The sequence below is a fragment of the Myotis davidii genome, unplaced genomic scaffold (genome assembly GCF_000327345.1).
Source record: "Myotis davidii unplaced genomic scaffold, ASM32734v1 scaffold26, whole genome shotgun sequence".
In the NCBI taxonomy this organism is placed as follows: domain Eukaryota; kingdom Metazoa; phylum Chordata; class Mammalia; order Chiroptera; family Vespertilionidae; genus Myotis; species Myotis davidii.
The window spans coordinates 1,516,961-1,529,369 of record NW_006299245.1 but is presented as its reverse complement, the minus strand read 5'-3'; positions in this window follow the sequence as shown (position 1 = coordinate 1,529,369).

The following is a 12,409-nucleotide window of genomic DNA, read 5'->3' as shown; positions in this document are numbered from 1 at the left end:
GGGCGGGGGGGGGAAATGGACACATATGTAATACCCTTTGTAATAAAAAATTTAAAAAAAAGAAGCAAATTTAGAATTATAACAAAGAAGATTTGGAATGCCATATACAGCTAATATGGCAATTGTCAGTCAGGATCATTTTAGGAAGAGGAGAGCACACTCAAATTAGGCCATTTGTAGAGAGTTTAGTCAAGTGACTTTTCTAAAGGAGTGGATGGGGTTGAGAGAAAGCACAAGAAACAGTGTAGTACCTACTGGCTAGTAGCAAGAAGACATCTTTATCATCCCAACCATGATGGTGTGGGGAGGGAGCAGTTACCAGACCCAAAAGATAGAATCTTGTGGAGGGAGACACCTGACAGAAGTCACAACCTTTGGTAGAGGGAAGCACCCAGCCCAGGGACACCCTTCAGGGAGGCTGCAAGGAAATGTATACCTGACCTCTCTCTCTCTCTCTCTCTCTCTCTCTCTCTCTCTCTCTCTCTCTTCCCCCCCTTCAGCTCTTGTTGAAGATCCCATTGACCAAACCAAATCAGAAAGGGAAGGACAAGGACACAGAATTAGTACATACGCTCAGCTCCTAGAGCACAGAGGAGAGTAGAGAACAGTAGACAGTGGCTCCGAAGGGGCAAACAGAAACCATCCAATAACAACACTGCAGTTGATGTTAGTATTTTATATTTAATCATCAACTCAAGCTGATTTATCTTCTAATAGTTTTTCTCTAAAGGGCTGTATACCTAAAATTTTCCTTAATTCACATGATAGAAAAAGATTTTTTTTCATTAATTTCTTGAAGTCACCCTTCAAGTGAAAAGTTTCCAAGCCACTCTATCTAAAATTACAAACACTCATTACTTTCTGTTCCCTTCTATTTTATTTTAAATTTTTTAATTGTTTTATTTTTGTTGTTATTGTTTCTTTCTATTTTATTCACTTCTGTTACCCTAGTGCTTAGAATAGTGCCTGGTACAAAAGAGATTCCTAAAATATTATATTGTTATTAACTGTTTACTAGCTGTGTGAACAAACTACTTAACTTCTCTGTACATTGATTTCAATTTCCTCATCTGGCAAATAACTATCCCATATGTTTGTTATGAGAATGAAATGAATTAAAATATGGCAAATGTTTAGAACAGTGCCTGGCATATAATAAACTATCTTACTGAAAACTACTAAATTAAATTTTTTTTAAATGTTTGTGAATATTTAAAAATACTAGTTGCTAATTTGTCTCAAAGAAAACAAAAACAAGTTTTACTGACTTTAATATTTTCCTTCTAATGTTCTTAGTTGAATCCATTATTAAAATACACAGTTGATTCATTCATACCACATATATCATTCGGATTGTTAAATATGCATTTTCCATATCCATACAAGTTTGAGTTTTATTAGCCATGGTAGAAACCAATAAAAAAAAAAGCAAATGGGGAGAATGCCTGCTTTCCTCTTTTTATTTTTTATTTTTTTTTGCAGATATAATGAAAGCAGGAATTTGCCAAGTAGAATTTGTCTCTAGTAATTATAATTTTTAAACAAATTTTACTTTTGACAGTGTTCTCTCCCATAATTTAAAAATAAACATATAGTTACGTATTTTTCTTAATTTATTCTTGTTTAGAATTAAACCTTATTTATATTCTTTAAAAGCTATAAAAATTTGAATGCTATTCAAAAGGTACAGTTTTGCAAAAACTTAATGTCCTGTTTTCTCAGCCAAAAATAATATCAGCCAAACTTAAAACAGTATATCTAATGTTCAAGAATTTAATGTTTTAACCACTGCAGGGTTATTAGGAATTTAGTATGGAGACTGTGTATTTTAATACTGAGGTCTTACCTTTATATCTTTAGTAAGAATAACAGATGATTAAGACATATGACAGAAGAAAAGCACAAATGAATTATCTCTTTGTCAGTGGGTCAATGATTTGTTTTGTGCTGAATTACATATGTCTACAAAAGCTGAATTATTACCCTGACCTATTGAAAATAATATTCATTCTTTAATTAAATATGGTATTTGAGTATTAACACCGTTGTTGTTAGAAATATTTGTGTAAACATACACTTCAATGGAGTGAATATGTTCCTTCTCCTCATCGAGAGATGATTTGGCAAAAATTTTACATTAATGTATTTTTAGTAATCATTCAAAGCAGTAATTTGAAATGGCTATGCATTATTCACAAAATTTCCCAAAGACTGAATAATCATTATTTTTTAAATCCAATAAATCCCAGTGTTCTTTCTTTCTTTTGGTGGTGACGAATTCACAACAAATGGACATTTTATTGCAGGTTTCTTTTTCTCTCTTTTTTAAATTTTTGGCTAGTAAGTATAATTACAATGAATAAAACTGAAATAAAATTATTATAACATTAGCACCTTTAAAGAATTTTTCTTATATGTCTTTCTATTTATTTTATCCGTAGAACCCCATCTCAACTTATCACTATAGAAACAAACTGTAAGGACCATTCATTGAAACAGGACATTCATGATACGCTTTGTACACTTTATTGCCTTATATAAAGTTTCTATCAATTATGTTCAATTTAATCCTACCTTAAGATCACTCATTATTCATTCACCCATTCATTGCAAAGCACTGTTTCAGGTATGAGAGATCCACAGTGAGTATGGCAAACACTTGACTCCCATTCTCACTGCCATGCCTTCCTCCTTCCCTGCTGCTTCAATGAAAATAATAATAATCATCCTTTATTGAGCACCTCTTACGTAAAGCTTATGGTGATGTGCTCAATAAATGTGAGCCATTATTATAGTTGCTGTTGTTGGTTTTTGTTTGTTTGTTTGTTAAAGAACGTATTTTATTTATTTATTTACTTTTAATTTCTCTTTATTGTTGAAAGTATTACAGATGTCTCATTTTTCTCCACGCTGTCCCCCCGACCAGGCCCTCGCCACTCTATTGTCTGTCCATGGGTTATGCATATATGCATACAAGTTCTTTGGTTAACCTCCTCCTGTTCCCCTTCCCTCTGAGATTCATCAGTCTGTTCCATGCTTCTATATCTCTGGATCTATTTTGTTCATCAGTTTATTTTGTTTATTAGAGTCCACAGATGTGAGATCATGTGATACTTGTCTTTCTCTGTCGGGCTTGTTTTAGTAAGCATAATACTTTCCAGGTCCCTCCATGCTGTCTCCAACGGTAAGAGACCCTTCTTTCTTAGAGCTGCATAGTTGCTGTTTTATCAAATAAAGAACCTGATAAATGTGTTGCCTGAATACAATCAGGGACTGAGCCAGGGTCTCTAATCTCTGGCCTGACCAAGCGAGGTTTTATCTACTAGTATACCAACTACCAATTTACAACAGATTTTTCCCTCACAGGAAAACTGAATTACAAAAAGGAGAAGAAAATACTGCCCTCTGAATAAAGCTAAAGAAGCTCTTCTAAACAGTTTAATTTTTTTGAGTTAACAATAGTGTAGGGAGATATTAAAGGTTTTTAAGTAACTATTGAAAGGAGAAGAGGAAATAAAAATGACAGAACATTTAGAGTTATAGCAGAAATGGACAATATAGTGGTGAGAAATTTGCTTTATTGTCCACTTGCTCATAGCAGACACCTGTGTTCTGAGTAGACACCTGTCACAATGTGCAAAAGGAAAAGAGCAAACTTCATGGGACTTATCATCAGACTCAGTAACTCACTCTAAACTAAAGCAAACATAGTCAAAGCATAACCCTGTGTTTTTGCCTGTATGGCTGCCTTAAACCAGTATTTTAGCATTTAAAGAAAATTGCTTTGTCCCATAATAAATCTGTTTATGAAATTTCTTATTTTGTACCAGTTCCTGAAATCACAGTAAATGTGAATATCAAGCTTAGTTTTAAAGATGAACAATGACTTCATATACAGAAACATATTTTCCACATTATTTGCATATAAAAATAAATCATGGAATTCTGAATGTTGGCTGCCACTGTATTACATCACAATGCCTTTTATATTAAGCTAAACATTCATCCTCAGCAAAAGATTATTTTTTCAGGATTTATAAAATTCATGAGCTCTGTATTTCTAGAATACTTATTTAGAAACTGCTTAATATTACATATGCATTAACGTGGAAATCTAATGGACAGTATAATAAATATAGGTAATAATATTGTATTATAATCATCAAACTTGCTAAGAGACTAGATATCAATTATTTCCACCATAAAAAGGACATGATAATTATGTGATTTGGTAGAGGTGGTTACAATTACTATCATTATATACTACAATATATAAATGTATCAAATCAACATGTTGGACGCCTGAAACTTGTACAATATTATGTGCCAATTTTAAAGGTTTCAATTAAAAGATTTCATATCTATCTTTCTAGCTATATATTTACAGAGAGTCCCATAGAAGAAGAACAAAATACAGATCTTTTTTCTTGCCTCAGTTAATACAACTGTGGGATTAGATACCCTGGCAAGTGTGGGCCTCACTTGATAAAATGGTAGAAGAGACAGCTGGAGCATATGAGTGATGCAAATGAGAATTAAGTCACCCAAATACATGAGGATATCATTGGGGGCATATGTTCACATAACATTTCAACTGGGTAATGCTAGGCTTTAACATGCATGTCTGTGGGATAGAGGAATCCCTAAAGAATGAAGAGAAACTATTCAAAAGTGTACAGTGGAAAAAATCAGTCCTCACAATGGGCTTCCTTTACAAAAAAATCACTGGGTTAGCAGTATGTATTCCATCACACATGATTTTACAGGGTTTGATTCAGCTGGTCCAAGTAGGAATAACAATTAGAGCACTGTGCAACAGTAATTGCTTGCTGTGGCACTCATCATTTGCTGTGGCACTAATTGAAGCAAAATCTACCCCACACCCCAGCCCAGGGAAAATTTATAAGATGGAAAAAATTTTTAAGCAAAAAGATATCTTTGAGTACCATGTCCATGAATAGTGCTTAAATATGGGTAAATGAAAGGCAGCCACATTTCAAGCAATATAATAGTGTAGCAACTTGTAGCTGATGTGCCTGTGGCATTTGGTAAAGAGAAAAGAGAATAAAGACAACTTGAAAAGAATTTTACTCAGACCAAGAGTCCTTTCTTGAGGTAAATAAAGGAGATAGAGATTTCAATCAATATAATAATAAATTTTGACCCTGGATTGAATAAAAGTATCCTTCATACATACAAAAATAAATTCTGGGTGAGGAGTTCATGTAGAATATATGGTCAATAAACAAAGAAAACCTTTCTATTTTACTGGGAAGGTAGTGGACTTATTTGTGGCATTAGGATCTGAAGTAGTCAATTTTAAGACAAAATCAGTTCAGAAAATCATTTTTCATTGGCTACTAAAATCAACATAGGCATGCCCCATAATGTATAAAATGTCCATTGAAAAAATGTATAAAAAATTTTATAACAGACTGACTGTTACAGAAAAAAATACAGCAAATAACCCAAAAATCCATTTAAGAGAAGAATGGGTAAAGTATTACAGAATAAAGTACTAAAGTATAATCATGTAATAACTACAATTGAGTTTTTCTTACACACAAATTAATGAATGAATCCTACATATATCCTGTATTATTCTATGATCCATATACACATATGAAGTAAAAAAAAAAAAGTAAAATATCTATGGTATTAGAAGTCTAGATATTGGTTACCTTTTGTGGGAGTGTTGTGACGATATGAGGGGCTTCTGGGGGCACTGAGGACATTCTGTTTGATCGGTTTGCTGTTTACACAGATGTGTTCACTTTGTAAAAGTTCATCAAGTTACTCATGTTTCTGTTTTTGTATTATACTTTATTAAAAAGCTTGCTTGAAATAAGACAAAGGAGACTGGATTCAAGTTCTGACTCCATGTATTACTAGCTACATGATCTTAAGCAAGTTATATAACCTCTCTTAGCTTCTACTTTCACATTTGTAAAGTATGGATAATAATAATGCCTACCTCAAAGAGTATTTATAATTACACTAGAGGCCTGGTGCACAAAATTTGTGCACTTGGAGGGGATCCCTCAGCCCAGCCTGTGCCCTCTGGCAGTCCAGGAGCCTTAGGGGGACATCCAACTGATGGCTTAGGCCCACTCTCTGTGGGGAGCAGGCTCCCACCACTGCCGCTGCACTCACCAGCCATGAGCCTGGCTTCTGACTGAGTGGTGCTCCCACTGTGGGAGCGCACTGACCACCAAGAGGAAGCTCCTGTGTTGAACGTCTGCCCCCTAGTGGTCAGTGCATGTCATAGTGACTGGTCATTCTGCTGTTGGGCCGAAACTGGCTCTCCAATATCCCCCAAGGAGTCCTGGATTGCAAGAGGGTGCAGGCCAGGCTGAGGGACCCCACTGGTGCACGATCAGGGCCGGGGAGGGATGTGGGAGATTAGCCAGCCAGGGAGGGACTGTGGGAGGGTGCCAGGGTGTGTCTAGTGGTCGGCAAACTGCGGCTTGTGAGCCACATGCAGCTCTTTGGCCCCTTGAGTGTGGCTCTTCCATAAAATACTGACTTCTGAGCATGGGCCACGAAGTTTCAATCACACTGTACATGCACACCCACACGTAGCCCATCTCGCTCAGTCCTAATCAGCCGGACCCCAGCAGCAAGCTAACCTACCAGTCAGAGTGCCTGCCCCCTGGTGGTCAGTTCATGTCACAGCGAGTGGTTGGGCGGCCTCAGCATATCATTAGCATATTATGCTTTGATTGGTTGAACAACCAACCAGGCGACCAGACACTTAGCATATTAGGCTTTTATTATATAGGATAAGCTAATGGGCCTGGCATAAAATAAGTATTTAATAAATTAGTGCGTGTCATGAAGCAGGTTGATCCTTTAATGGTCGGCTATAGAAGAAAGCAACCTAAAAGCTAAAATGAACATTACTAGAGAGAAGTCTAGTGGCAGATAAGGAAAACGACTATCCTATATAATAGAGAGATAATATGCAAATTAACCCTCACGCCCTCACAAAATGGCTGCCTACAGCCAGGCCGGCAGAGGGGTTACTGAGGGACGACCAAACAACTGAACAGCAGGCTGCATGGGGCGACCAGGTTGGCAGGGGAGGCCATGAGGGGTTACCAGGCTGGCAGAGGGGGCAGTAAGAGGCAACCAGGCCGGCGGGTGGAGGGGGCCAATTAGGGGCGACCAGGCCAGCGAGGGGGGGGGGCGCAGTTGGGGCAACCAGGCTAGCAGAGGGGAAGTTAGGGGTGACCAGGTCAGCAGGGGGAAGCAGTAAGGGGTGACCAGGCCAGCGGGGGCTGCAGTTAGGAGCAACCAGGCTGGCAGGGAGCGGGGAGTTGGGGGTAACCAGGCCAGCAGAAGGGACAGTTAGGAGCAACCAGGCAGGCAGGAGGGGACAGTTAGGGGCAATCAGGCTGGCACACAGAGGCAGTGAGGGGCAATCAGGCTGGTGGGGGGGGGCAGTTAGGGATGACTAGGCAGGCAGGCAGGTGAGTGATTAGGAGCCAGTGGTCCAGGATTGTGAGAGGGATGTCCCCAACTGGAGAGGGGGCAGGCTGGGCTGAGGGGACCCCCACCGTGAGCACGAATTTTGTGCACTGGGCCTCTAGTTTCAAAACAAGAGCCATGAACAATGTCATTTGCTGCAGATAGCTCAAGGAAGATGAGGACAAGATTTGGCAGTATGGATGCCATTGGTGACCTTTATTCGAGCAGACTGAATCCAGGCAGAAGGTATACTGTCATGAGTTAAAACACAAAGGAGAGGTGAGGAAATGAGTAACTATTTCAATGAGTGTGAAGGAAAAAAAATAAAGATCATAAGTAGAGGAGAATATAATTGAGAAGATTATGTTGAATGGGAGAGGCTATATATGAAGAACCAGTAGAGAGAAACTGATAACACAGGAGAGAAAGATTAACCAAGTTATGTCCACAAGGAGGTGAAGAAAAGTAAAATGAAAGCATGAGATAGTCATCTTGCTCATGAGGAAGGACAGCTCTTCTGTGTGCCAAGGGTCAAGAAGAAAGGATGAGTGCAGCCGCGGAGCCACTGATAGGCAAGGAGACATTCTAACCACATGTGTCAACTTTCTCAGTGAAATAAATAAAGGCAGCAGCATCCACCTAGAGAGATGGTAAAATTAGTAGGGTAGAGGCTATAAGGAGATTTTAAAAATAAAACACAAATAAAATTATTGAGGAGAATGGAAGAGACCCTAACCAGAGATAAAATAAATATTGCCAAGGAGTACTGAGGTCCCAACTGTGCTGAGGACCATGACTGTTTTGGGGCACCGACCTACACACTCCAGTAATAATTTGCATCTTAGAACTATTCTTACAATGACTGTGTAATTGTTTTTAAGACCCCAGGTATACAGATGATTCGATTGATCCAGGCATGAGGTTTCTTACAAGGCTGGTGCAAAGGAAAGTTTTGTGATTTCATATGACAGAAATCCAACTCAAACTAGCTTAAACCCATAAGAAAAATGTTAAAAATCCACTTTATTTTTGTTTTCAATGAGTCAACTTAATTAATTGATTAATCATTCCCAAAATACTGATGAGCATCAAAATTTGTTTTCAAAATATGTTCTTATATTTAAGGACATAAGATGAAGTAAATGTGCAGATATCCTGCACGCATATTTTGGTGATTATATGTTGGCAATTTAAATTTAATTGACATTAAACTTAGGAGTTAATACAAATTAAATCTTGTGCCTTCTATTTCAAACCCTGTAATATTTTTTATATAAGACCAAAAACACCTTAGCATAGCATGGTGAGCCCACCGCGGTCTAGCTCCTGCTACTCCCTGGCCATGTCATACCCCCTGCGGGCTCCCTCCATGGCAGCCTCACTGGCTTTCCTTCCCTCCTTCCTATATCCCAGGCAACTTCCCAACACATAGCTGTCCCATAGGCTCTGATTTTGTCTGGCAAGTTTTGCTTGTTTCATCCCTCAAAGCTCTGCTCAAAGGTCTCGTTTTCAGAAAAGGAAAAGCTTCCCCTGGCCTCCTGGACCACATCAATCTACCGGTTAAATTACGTTTCGGTTTTCATAGCCGTGTACTGAGCACTTCTCATTGACATCTCTTCACACAGTTGTAGCCTTACAGCCGTTTCTGTGATTGCTTCATTAGAGTCTGTCATACTCACTGCATTATGAATGCCCAGAAAGACAGAGATTGTCTAGTTTGGGTCACAGTTGTATCACTAATACCTAATACATTGTCTTGCTCATTATTGTGAGTCAATAAAATGAATATATAGTGAATGGACCAATCAACTTACAGTGGGGCCTTGACTTACGAGTGTCCCGACTAAAGAGTTTTTTGAGATACCAGCTGTCTTTTGGCCAATTTTTTGCATTGAGTTGACAGAGTAATTTGAGTTAACGAGCTCGGTCTCGGAACAAATTAAACTCGTAAGTCAAGGCCCCACTGTATTTATAAATTCTTGATGTAAAAAAATACACAATTTTTTTGTTGATCCCTTGGCTTCTCAAGAATGAAAGAAGACTGTAAAATAAACTAAAAGAAAAACAGGCTGTGTAGCTCAATTGGTTGAAGTGTTGATCATACACTAAAAGGTGGTGGGTTCATTTCCTGGCCGAGGCACATACCCCTGTTGCAGGTTCAATTCCCTACTGGGGTGATACAGAATGTTTTTTCTCTCTCTCCTTTCCTCTGTCTAAAATTATTTTTTAAAAACACTTTTAAAAATTAATTAATTAATTAATTAAAATAAAATAAAAGACTTTTTCCTGAGTTCAGGATTTCACTTTTGGGATTAGAAAAGTTGTAAGTATATATTTACTAGCATTTATTTTCCAAACATTGGCTTGTATATGTTTAGATTTTATTTTACAAGCCACTTTTCTGGAGACAAAATGCTAAGTGGTGTTTATTTCTGTCCACTATCACCAGGGAGTTGTTTAAAACGCAAAATTAAAAATCCACGCATAACAAAAATTTTAGATCTTGCCCACCGCTTAGTATCATGTAATTATATGTAGTATAGTTGTCTGATAGCAGGTGCTGTATGTATCTTGTATCTACATTATTGTTTACATATTACTGATTCTCCATGAATCATTACAGAGGACATTACAGAGGACCCATTATCTCTCTAGGGCCAGGTGGAGATTGTATATAAAAATGGATAATGGTGCTCTTCGGGAAATTAAAGATGTTGGTCAACTCCCTCTTTGGCAGCTGTCCAATTTGCATACTTGCATTTTTCTTTCTGAATTTCCACTGAAACTTCAGTTGAATAAGGTGTTCATTTGCATTTTGAAAATGCTTAATTATGCTGCATTAAACAGCTGCCCCCAGCTGTAGTCTCAGACCTGGCTAGAATTAGTGAACTTCCTGTGTCCTGGCAAATCACTTTGAGAGTTTTCCAATCAAAGGAAAGGCATTAGTATCCATGTTCTTACAGAATGCTATGAAGGTTTGAGCCAATGTAGGAGACTTAAGGAAGACTTATCTGAAAAAAATGAGGGTTGAGCTAAGAAACAGAGAATTGAAGCTAACAAACTGAAGAATGGGAAAGGAATATTCCTAGTAGAGAGAACAGTATTAGACTCTTGTGAGCCCATGAGAGAAACTTAAAAAAAATAACAAATGATAAATTAGTGCCACTGGCATGCAAGGCTTGAGTTAAAGAGTAGAATGAAGTTAAGCTGGAGACATAGATAGGAGTGAAATCACAGGAGTCTTTAAGAGCTACATTCATTATTTTAGTCTCTATTTATTTTATTCTATTCTATTTTATTTTTGTTAATTCTCAGCTGAGGATATTTTTCCATTGATTTTTAGAGCAGGTGGAAGAGAGAGGAAAGACAGAGAGAGAGAAATATCGATGTGAGAGAAACACATCGATTGGTTGCCTCCTTCATGAGTCCCAACCAGGGCCTGTGCTGGGGAGGAAACTGCAACCAAGGTAACTGCCCTTGACTGGAATTGAACCCAGGACCCTTTGGATAGGCCAACACTCTATCCACTGAGCCAAACCGGCTAGGGCTATTTTAGTCTCTATTTAAAACAACAACGTTAAGTCCCTGAAGGGATGGGTGTCAGGTAGAGAGAGGAGGTAACAATAAAAAATCATATTTGAAAATATTGCTCTGGATACAATTTAATAAACTGAAAAAGAGTTCGAGTGGACATGCAGAGACCAAATAAAATCACTTTGTAGGAGTTCAGGCTAGAGAAACCAGAGTAGTTGCAGTAGAAAACAAGAAAAGTAAATGGATTGACAGGATATTTAGGTGGTAAATTTCACAAGTTTCTTATGGGGTTTAGACACATTGCACTTGAGAACTCTGAGACACTCGAGTAGAGATTTTGAAGAAGCAACTGAGTACATGGGCACCCCCCACCTGTGAATGAGGCAGAAGTATGAGGCTCAGCCACTTCAATCCCAATCCATCCATCATGGATGAGTCCAGGATCTAAAATGCATCCCCGCCCCCCAACCAGGTTGGCCAAAGCGTTGTTGGGACTGCATACCAGTTCAACTTCTTTCTCACATTTTCACCTTCCTTCCACAGTTATTGACTCATAATGAACAGTTTGTACCCCAAGTGCTATCACAACATCTGATCTAAAGAACCCAACTATAAAAGTATGAAATGGAAAAGGGAAAGTGCTTAGAACCACTGAACCAGAGAAAGGTGAACCAGTAAAGTAACAGATAAGGAAATGCTAGAAATTAAGAAGGAAAGCCTGGAGAGCATGGTGTCCTGGGAGCCAAAATAAGCACATGTTTCAAAAAACAAACAGTGGGCAAGAGTGCTGAGAGATCAGAAAAATTTGCTGCGAAATGTCCATTGGATTTAAATCATAGAGGTCTTTGGTGACCTTAGCCACAGTTGTTTTGGTGCAATATTAGAAACAACTGTCATAATGGAGAGAGTAGAGGAGTGAGTTAGAGGTGAGAAAATTGACTCACCAAATACCAAAAACTCTTTAGAAAATTTAGATTTAATGAGTGGGAAAGATTGAAATAAGGTGGCGGGGTGAGGAATGTGGGGGTCAAGAAAAAGTTGTTGTTTTTAAGTTAGAAGAGACATGCACAGGTTTGAATGTAACTGGAAATAACCCAATTGAGAAGGATATGTTGAATGAGTAGCGGAGTGGAAGTGGAGCGGAGGAATTGAACATGTCAGACACCTGATGAAGCACGAAGGGATGCGATCCAAAACACAGGTGGAGCAATTGGCCTTAAATGATCAGAAGACTACATCCTAAACTAAAATAGAAAAAAGAAAACATGGATACAGATGGAACTGTCTGAATTTGGTAGCAGAAAGCTGAGGGAGTTCCCATCTGATGCCTTCTATTTTCTTCAGGAAGGAGGAGGTGAAGTCATCTGCTATGAATGAGGAGTTAAGAATATCTGCAGTTTTAGAG